This window comes from Columba livia, chromosome 4 (genome assembly GCF_036013475.1).
Source record: "Columba livia isolate bColLiv1 breed racing homer chromosome 4, bColLiv1.pat.W.v2, whole genome shotgun sequence".
Taxonomy (NCBI): domain Eukaryota; kingdom Metazoa; phylum Chordata; class Aves; order Columbiformes; family Columbidae; genus Columba; species Columba livia.
Window position 1 is genome coordinate 30,260,020 of NC_088605.1, and position 10,990 is coordinate 30,271,009.

General features: G+C 35.8%; 1 protein-coding gene across 1 annotated transcript in view; it reads right to left on the minus strand.

Moving 5' to 3' along the window:
• The window catches only part of DLC1 (DLC1 Rho GTPase activating protein), a 262,569-nt gene extending 255,715 nt beyond the window's left edge, over window positions 1-6,854 (minus strand). Inside the window, exon 1 of the mRNA XM_065060997.1 lies at window positions 6,807-6,854. The gene's annotated coding sequence lies outside the window, so the exon portion shown is untranslated. The remainder of the gene's footprint in view (window positions 1-6,806) is intronic.
• Window positions 6,855-10,990: the final 4,136 nt, after the last annotated feature.

Genomic DNA, 10,990 nt, shown 5'->3' on the forward strand with positions numbered 1-10,990 from the left:
CCTTCAACTGTTAGTTGTTTGATTCCCCTTCTTGTATCAAAAATTCCCTTCAACATACTTGGAGGTTTTATTACAATTTTCCAAATTCAGGTTTATAGATACTTTGTTTCATTCTTAACATTTAAAGAAACATTTGGTTATATAGATGGTTAAAAAAAGCAAGGAAACAGCATGGTGTTAGTATCTGTAAACCCAGCTGTGTAATTTTTAATTGCATTTTTCATATTTCTTCATCAGTGTGTGGGCTCTTTAGGTTAAAACCACATTTATTATTTTTTTTTTTTTTTACACTACATTTTTGCCTGTTTTCTAGTTAGAACTTGCTATAACACTTTTTAAACTTGATAAATAATGCATGGTAAAGCAAGATTATGGCAGGTGAATATTAATGGCAGGAATTAGAACACAGAAACTAATCTATAGTCAGAGAACACTAAAGCACAGAGTATTAAGTGACGTAAGTAGGCTAATTGGATGCATCTTACAGGAACTGCTTTTCTGCAAATGTTAGATTCACCTGACAGAGAGTTACTTGATGACTCTTGGCATGAGAAAGAAGGAAAATGCTTCTCTTTTGTGTCAAAGTAACAGATCTTCTTCTTGACATCAAGGGGAATTAAAATAAATAAATAAATAAACCTATATATATATACACACCCTGTACCATAAAAATATATTATTTTTTCTTCCTCATTTATTTCAAGAACCAAAATAATTCCTCTTCATCTTCTCACAATCCTTTTTCCATCCTTGAAAAATACAACAGAGATATGTCAGAATAAACGAGCATTTAAGAAAATAACTATAGAAGTTTCTCCCAGCTGTCTTGCTTTACAATGTCTGCACATGCTCCAGATGTCCTAGTTCAGGAAAAATATAGTTGCCTTCCCACCCACAAAGGAAAGTTGGAATCAGCTTTTTACATGTTTAACTTCTATTAATTATTTTTTAAAATAAATTGATAGCCATATGTCTTTCTCAGCCCTAGGCACTATAGAAGAGTAGGTCAGTGCTAGTTAGTAGCCCAGTTTGCAAACACCTATCACAATCTGAGTCCCTCTCTGGTCTGTGAGTAGTAACCCAGGCAGAGCACTCAAATCCCACCCAGCAAGACAGAAAGAGGGAAAATAAGAGGCAGCAAGAGCTGACAATGTACCCAGAGTATTCCCTAAACAAGGATGGGAAATGCCTTCGTTATGTTCAGCAACAACCTGTCCAAACGATCACCCACTCAACCCAATCAAAGTCCAGAACCTAGGTAAGTCAGCAGAAAAACTTTGGAGGAAGACTTGAGTAATGAAATGTCAACATAAGGAATTGCCATGAGTAAGCCCATACCGCACTACAGCTCTGTCAAACTTAAAATCCATTAATTGTATGTTTGATAGAACTCATAAAGAATATGACTGGCAGCTGCATGAAATCCAGCAAATTATAGCATTATATTGAATAGCTTCAAACAAGCAACTCTTAACCTTATACATACCTATGTCCTCTATAGCATTCAAGGCTGTTCTATAATCAACAGCTGTTATGGACGGAATAGACAGCAAAAGTCATGTTTACATTACTCGTACTTGTGCACGCTTCCCTTTTAAAAGCCCAAATTAAAATAGGAAAGCAAGGTTATGGCACAGAGCCACCCCAGACCAGATTTATGAACACAGCAGCTGCGCTGGCAAGTGTGTTCCTTTACCAAAAAATCTTTGGACAAAGGAGCTTGAGATTCAGTTACATACACCTAGGCTTCTGTGGCTTCTCTAGATGCCAAAAGGCATCTGAAACTCTCCACAAGCAGACTTATGACCCTTCTGGAGCAACAGCCCTTCTGGTCAGGCAGGATACCCTTGGTACCTCCTGGTATCTACCTATGATCAAGCTGTTTCACTGGTATAAACTCAAGGCACAAACACAGGGTATCATGCTGGTTTGTACCAATTTCTAATAAGATATAAATGATTACACTTGTGTGACATTAGCTGATTTTAATAGAACTCTCAATTGAATGAATGTAAGGTAAAATAACACTAGATAAATTTCAGTAACATTAAGGGAGTCTAAATAGAATTGACACCATCAATGAATTATCCAGACTAGCTCTGTAAAACTGATTGCTAAAACTGTTAGAAGTCTTTTGACAGGACTTTACCACAGGGAACCAATATGTAAAGTAAATAAAATCAGGTGTAAAACTTAAAATCTGCAAGTACATTGAATGCATTATTACACAGATAATGAGTAGCTAGCTTATTACTCCTGTATGCATCAGTACAGATTGTAATACATCGTGTAACTATCATCTTACTTAAGTGGTACATGAGCAGCATTGCATTTCAAATACACCTTTACATTTGAAAAGACTAAAGAATTATTCTCCCCTTATATAAACATATGTATCAGGACTGTCATATATATAACAGGAATTAATGCCAGAATTTTCTATGGAAATATATATATCAATATCTGAATTTATAACTTCATAACTTGCTGTGCTAATGTTAGCATTGTGAAAACAAACTAGAAATCTGAATATGTTTGTATATTTTTGTGTAATTTAAATAGCACACAATTTTTTCTGCATCTGACAAAGCACACTAATTTGTAAATCTATTGATAGACAACTACACATAAAGTTCAGAATGCAAGTGGCTCATTAGCTTACAGATTATTATTAAGAAAATAAGTTTGAAATCTTATTGTAAACTTGCCCACTCATCTGATTTTTGGTGAATATAAGTCCATCTGTAAAAGAAAATTAAGTCCTACCATCTCAAGCCAGGAACAGGTTTTCTTTGGTTGCACCTGTTAGACCTGAAGACACGTACAGTCTCTTGAGAAATACATGTCAATTTGTACTATCTAAGTAGTTTTATCACACCAGCTAGTTTCATATTCATTCGTTTGAAGTTGGAATAAATAAGTATTTCCCATTTTAAGCACTGGAACAGGCTCCCCAGGGAACCAAGTCAGTATTCAAGAAACAACTAAACAACACCCTCAGACACATGGTGTGAATTTTGGCATTGTCATATGCAGGGACAGGAGTTGGACTTGATGGTCCTTGTGAGTCCCTTCCAGCTCAGGACATTCTGTGATCCTACCTTCTGACAACATAGTTGAAGTAGCTTTTTGCTAGGCTCTGGGTTTAAAACAAACAAACAAGCACACACAAACACCAAACCCCCCAACTAATAACAATGACAACAACAAAACAACAAACACACAAAACAAAACACCCACAAAACAACCAAAACCCCTGCAAACCCTAAAACAAAGCTCTCCATTCTCCCCTCCAAATTACACCCTCTGGTGCACTTCATGTCGTGGGCTTTATGTATTTATTTAAATTTTTAAATTTAATATTTAAAGTGCAATAGACTGGATTGTTGAAGGTGGTTTGATCATGGAGACATCACTTTTGACAAACATAGTATTTATCCTACTGCAATATTTGTGTAGCAGGGGTGGGAAAACCTTTCACACTGGAGTAAACAGAAGTGGTAGTACAAGTTCTTTCCTTGCCAGGCGTGGGAAGGGTGGAATGATTTCTCCATCTCCCCTCCATCCCCCCTCTCCCTACACAATATGTTTGCATTTTGCATACCTTCATGAATTTCCAAGGTACAGAACCTTTTCACTTTTGGCTAGAGCAAGTGATGGGGAAAGATGTAGAATGAGGTTTGTGAGAGCGCCTTTTCTTTGTAGTTTACCAGTTACAAAATATGAATTGTTAGTATGTGGGATAACTATTTTTTATTTTTGGATAGAAGTCTTAAAAAAAGGAAGGCTCTTCCTTTGACTTTTTTTAATTTTTTTTCCCTTTCTTCCTGCTTTACTTCCTCACTCTGCAAAGCTACCTCTAGTCCAAAGAGTGCCAGACACCTATGCATTTTCTACTTTGTTTCAGAAGGGGAGAGTGAAGAAAACAAACAAACAAACCAAACCCAACAGTGTTCCACACGTTTGGATGTGGATGGCATTCAAGTGTGAAAAGCAAAGGACAGGTTATTTTTCATTAAGTTTCCAAGGGAACAGACTGTTTCACTGCACAGCTATGAGATATGACTCCCGAAGCTTTTTTTGAGGCTACAGGAATATGGCCCAACTCACACGTGTGTTAAGCACTGGAGTACAGGGAAATGAGGTATAGGATCTGCAGGAGAAAGCAGAGGTCCAAATGCTATAGGAAAAATAACATTGTTTCGACAACAGACAAGGCATGATTGTGGAATATAGTCTGCTGAAGCTAGAAGGCAGTCCTATCAATGTTGAATGTCCAAACTCTATGCAGATCAACAAACAAAATAACTACTTGCTTCCATATTCTCAGGGGCAGCCTTTTTTGTATCAGACACCAGTGGAGAACACTGTTCATATTGCACAGTACCTCCCTGAAACCAAGGTGAAACGTAAGAAGCCTCTCCTTAAGATTCCAGGAGGTGAGAGCCAAATCCAGCAATAGTAAAACTAAGGTGTTCATCTAAAATTTGTAAGCCCCCAAAGCACACTCAAAATTCCTGTGCCACCAGTGATGTTTTGAAATGAACTTGGGTGTTGAGACATAAACAGTTTCTGCTTATCTGCACTTTATTTCCTGTTTGAAGTTTCAACTGATAAAACAAATTGGTTTTGTTTTAATTTTTTTAATAAACTCTTATAAATTTGTATATTTTTAATAAGTAATTTTATACCAAACTTTCAGTATGTGCAGTGATATCGATGAACTATCATTTTCTGAATTTAGCATATTTGAGCCCTCACAATCACACGTAGCAAAGCCAATCTGCCTGGCAGACTATTTGGCATGTGTTCATATGCCACCACACATGCTGAACCGCAACGTGTTTAGGTCAATCCAGAAAATATGCTAGGTTTGGAGGGTGAAGCTCAGGCTGCCAATCTGTCCGGTGGCAGTAATTGTTGCAGTACACATTTGCCACCAAGACATGACCCCACACACACACTTTGAGGAGACCTTTAGATGCCTTTATATTAAAATTGTACCTAGGTTTCGGGCACACGATCGCACCTGTTGCTAATCATGGTGCCTTTTGCTTCTTCAGTTCATCAGCCACCCCTGAGGTACACCACAGGATTATGCTGTTATCTGATGCAAAATGCTCATCCAGCTTGTCATAACAGAGAGGTGGATGGACCACTGGCAGTAGATAGTTCCTTGCTAGCTCTCATGGATTTAATCTTGCATTTCACTGGGTCCTGATTGTGACTCCATTTGAACATGAGTTAGCAACTCCATTTATACTTCTGCATTTTTTCTGAATCTTTGTTTCCTTCCTTTCTCCAGTCTGAAAAGCTGTTAAATCCAGACTTTCAGGATTGCTATGGTTGGAGGAGCAGTGAGAAGACATGACATGGACCAGAACTGACTGACAGATACAGGCTCCCACCAAGTACAAGTGAGTGAGCAGGGTTGCAGTCCAAAATGAAGTTAATTCTGATCACTATGTCCCTCAGAGATGGAACAGTTGGAGGAAGTGCAGGAAAATCAGCTGGCTTCCCTATTTTCTTTGGAGACATGGATGATCACTTGAACATTAGTAATTGTTATGACATTTCTGTTGTCTAAATCCTAGTAAGAGAACTTACTGAGACTCAGACTACAACTCTGTTAAGAATCCAGATCTCATTACGTAGTCTTCTTGACCTAGCTGTCAGTGAAGTAATTCATACTGTATGTAGCTGGTTATGTAAATAAATGAAAATCTATTTCTCCAATAAAATTAAACTGTTTTATATTTCCTCATACAGTAATGTGGAGAGAAAACTATATCTGAAACATGGAATATATTTCGTAAATTGAGATTCCCAGCACTCAGCTTTTAGAATCTGAGAGCAGGGGAACATTTTAAGTGCAGGCTAAAATGATTTTTAGTCACTTATAAGTAGGTGCTCTATACATCATATTGACAACTTAAATCTCTAAAGTATAAACGTCAAAGACCCTTGCCCTGCCTAAAAGCAACTTGCTGGTTAAAACCAGGGAATTTCAATTAAGGATGAATGTGCAATTACTTTAAGAAAGAATAAAACCAAGCTGTCCATTAGGAATATATGAGCAGCTGTTTAAAAGAAAAAATAAAAAAAAAAATCTGTCCATTCATTCAATTAACTCCTAACCTTGAAGGCCACAGATCATTTCGTTTGTCACCACATTGATTAGGCAGCTCTACATTTTGAGAGCACTTCTGTGCCATTAGTTTATTAGATCCAGCTAATTTGTTTTCCTTGAATTATGTGAAAGTTTGACACATTAGCTAATTAAGAAAGTTAGAAGATTATATACAGAAGAATCCTTTCTATAAGTGTAACAAATTACTCTCATCCAAACACTGATTCAGAGACAGAAATGTATGCTTTTTCAAGATATAATGTACAATGGACAATATTGTCATTTCCATTATGCTATGAAATTACAAGATACAAGGTAAGATTGTTAGGCAACAAACAAATCCTAAATATCATCTCTCAAATTCATAAGTAATTTAATCTATTAAGTACAAAATCCATCCCTTCACTATTTTTAAATGTCTTGAACTATATTTCTTCTCCAAACAGCAAAGCAATCTTCACATCTATTGTTTGTTTGAATGGGAATACACTAACCCCAACAAGATATATTTACACAGCCAGGCTCAGAGTATTTAAAAGATCACTTTAAAAAAACAAAAAACCAACCAAACAAAAAACAGATATTGCAATTTCTAAAGGAGTTTTATTTACAGAAAATAAATTTGAAATAGTTCCTTATTTTGTCATGAGGTATATAAAAGACAGCATTTTCCTACCTTTGTCCAAGATGCTTGCTTCTGACTGACTGGAAGAATTTTACTTGCATCCTGGTAAACTCTTAAGCAGTAATCCTGTTATGTTTCTACAGCAGTTTCACGGGGGTGGGACTTCAGAGTAATAATGAATTCACCAGGGAATCTTCCCTTTCAAAGAGCACTGCTGCAGACAAGGAAACCACTCTACATTTGCTGTCACAAGCTTTTGGATGATTAGCTTAAGATGCAGGGAGTAAGTATGTGTACTTACATACAGTGACACGGATTGAAATATTTACTATACTAAGGCTTTGAAAAATAGGCTGAAAACTGCAGTATGCTTTACGGGGAAAGTGTATATATATTTATGTACATATATACACTTTATATGTAAAAAGGAAAGTCGCAAAAAGGTAAATATAGAAAACTGCTTATTTAGTCTATGTGGGTGTGGCAAAATAGCATGGTTGAGTCTATTAGTGATTCTAACTATTTAATCTGAGAAGTAGAAATTCAAAGTCAAACATGCCAACCTTTACCTAAAAAAAAAAAATAAAATAAACTGGTTCATAATCCTAAATGATAAGTTGCATAAAAAGCAGATGCACATCCGCCCTATGAGCAATAACTAATTTCCCCTCTACAGCACAGATCTAATGAAGAAGGTCTGCAATATGTTAACCCAATAACATAAAAAATAGCTTCCTACAAGCTCTCTGACAATGAGCGGTGATGTTTATAGTGATTATTATTAAGATTTACGAGCAAAATACCTTGGGTCACTTAAAATAATAGACAACAAACTTGAGAGCAAATTGATATGTTGGCTTAAAGAGAGACATATCTGGTAAGGTTATGGCAGTGAACATGACAAAGGGTGAAGAAGTGTTCCAGTATTCAACCAGCCACTCTAGCGAAGCTGAAAGAAGGATGGTCATACAATCACATTACTGGACTAAGTGATCATATCAGCCTTTATTAAATCATCCAGCACTTCCCTTATCTCATTTAAGGATAAAAAGCAAAACAAAGCAAAATGTATGTCTAGATCTAAAAACAATGCAAAACCAGCAAGTCAAAACTGGGACTGATACATTTTAGATACCAAAATTAAAAGTACCTCTTCCAAGCCTTAGCTAATGCCTAAATTAGGAAAAACTCTAAAGGAATGAACAAAATAAATAGTTCCCTACATACCTCTAGATTAACTTCTGTACATATCCATAGGTGTTCAATTAATGGCAAGACAGAGAATTTTGCCAGCTAGTACTTTCAAAATGTGTAAATGGGCCAGACAGTAGATTCCTTTCCCTGAATCCTTCAAGTGACTCCAATGTCTGGCACTCTTATAGCTTTCTTGAAAGCTGCCTCACAACCTGTACAAACAATCATACCTTTCTTCTTCATAAATTCCAGCATTCATTCAGGGTGTGGAAGACAAATTCAACTCCTTTCCCTTCAAATGCAACCTGCATTTCCCAACTCCATGCCCGTGCCCTAAGCAGCAAGTTATGAAGTAGTCTGTGTGCTTACCACACCTTCTTTTGAAACCATCCCAGCAGGGATACCACACTCAAGAATCTGAGTTACTTAAAAGACAAACCAAAAGAATAAACATCATCCTAGAAAGTTCAAACATGAACATAACCTGAATAGCAGGTAATGACCTTATCTAGAGTAGAATTTTGAGGATTTTATTTCAGGAGAAATGAAAAGAATTTAAAGTTGCTTAACTCAAAGGGCAGAAGGTGAAGGAAGTGCAGTGAGGGGAGACAATGATAATATTTAACTATGACAAAAGCAAGAACAGAGATGATTCGCATCTTCATAAAAAATACTATAAGAAACAATGAGTTTCATTTGCAAGAAGATCCATCAGTAAAGATGGAGATTCTGTTGTCTTCCATGTTGCCTGGGAAGCTTTAAGAACAATTAAAAAAAAAAAAAATCATTATTAAACTAGGGAGAATTGATCTTGTATTGGCTTAATGAGGTGGTCTCTATGTGTCTACATAAGGTTTTCAGTGCAATTTCTGCATATTGGGCTAGCAAAAGTGAAGCACGTTGCTGTCAGAAATAATTTTATCTGAAGTATCCATTTTTTTTTTAACTTGTAAAAAAGTTCAAAAATTATTTTGACAGGAATTATTTATGTTAATAGAAGTATGAATGTTACCCTTAAAAGCAATCTAACACTTATTTATAATTTTTATTTCAATTCAATGTTAAATATATGCTCACTTCATTCATTCAAATGCTTTTACCTTCACTTTGGAACAACTAAAAGAATACAGGCTATTTAACTGAATTAAACTTGTCCTTTTCTCAATTTGATACAAAAATCTGGAGCATTTAAGACTGCTTTTCAGAGCTGTAAGAACAAAACCTGTGTTTCAGGTGTACTAGACTTCTCCAAGCAATTTGTTTCTGTTCTTTGTATGAAGTAATTTCATCCTGGTAGATGTTATAACTTAATTATTCTGACCTAACAAAGCAATTTTACTTAAGACCTTCTTTTATTGATCTGCTATTCAGTTGAAATGCTTTTGCCTTCTGGCTTGTACATTGCTTATATTAAATTACTGTATAACTCATTTTCGTATACTTCAAAGATTACTTTATGGAAAAGCAACCATAGACAGCAAAGGTATTCTCTTTTAAGCAAATAAATTGCATTCACCTTCCCTTCACTACTGTTAAATATCCAAACTTATAGTTGCACTTCCGTGATTTGATAGCTGTCACTAGTCAGTAATGGATACAAGTCCTCTATACAGCTGCTCTTTAATCACATTAAATTGTAGCATTTTATAAGTAGAAAGTGTCCTTTGATAAGGAAATTGAATTTCATAAAATGCTGTCTTTCTGCAAACACTGATTTGACCTACTGGTATTGTGCTGGAGAACTGTAACTAGTGTGCAGCAATACCTGCACATCATCAAACTGATGAACGCTTCAGTGAAAGACATGAAGCACTTCAGTTATTGGAAAGTGCATTTCATCTACAAGCTGTAAACAAAGACTCCAGCTGTCAGAAACTAATCTGAGTAGAATAATAGTTCAGTGACATTAAACTCAAATAAGATATAAATCTTCTCACATCAGTGTTATCTATTATTCTCGTCTACCAGTGAGAAGACCTCAATATGCATCGCCAGAAAACATGCACAGTCTCTGACAATTTTCCTCACTTCTGTGGCAAAGTACAGAGTACGTAGAAGACATGCATCCTACGTGAAGCTCCCAGTGCTTCTATATATCAGTAAAATATTGATGAGGTGTGTTATCTATCACTTTTTTCTCCAGCGATTTATAGGCTTCTTCAGATTTTCTTAGAACAAGGGCTGTCAAAAGAGAAGTGAGGACAGCCCTCTGCAGAGTCACTTTGGTGAATCTAACTAAAGAGATCACAGAACTAGACTTAATGGTATAAGTGAGAAAGCCTGTTAGAAAAAAAATGCCAACATGCACCAGAAAAAAAAATACCTTGAAAAAAATATTTTCATTGCAGAGTTTTGTCTAAACATGATGTTTAGCTTAACTAATAAAGTCTGGAGAGACTAGTTTGACACATTCACCATAAACATATTTCCCATAAAAAACAATCATTTGAGAAAATTGTATAATTGTAGGAAAGAAAATAACAAAGAAAGTACAAAGTGGATCTACGCACTGCAAGTAGACTGGAATACGTCAAACAGTATTACACCAGGAAAGTTAATAAATACCCTTGTGCATATTTTTAAGGGGTTGCAGTCTTTTGGATTTTTTTAAACTAAACTCTTCCTTGCTGCTGTAGTGACCTTAATTTATAAACTAAAGGCTGGAAGTGAGGAAAAAAATGTTGTACGAGCTGCTAAAGAAAAGACTAAAATATTTATGTATTTTCCAGCTGACTTACACAACCAACGTCACATGTGGTATTTAGTTCATGATAACCTAAGGTTCTTAGAAACTTCAAGAAAAAGATGTTTTGCTTTTTACAGTTTTTCTGCAGATGCATCACTGCACTAGTGTACTACTTAGCACATAGAATAAGCTGCTTTCCAAACTTTTACTAAGCACATAATTTTTAAGCCAAGTGTTACAGTGTTTATGTCAATACTATCCTTAAAGCATTCCTGTTGCTATGATAAGCTTGTTTACAGCTTGCAGATGAAGTAGTTCTCACACATTTTTCTGAGGATTCCCCCTTGTTTTTTTT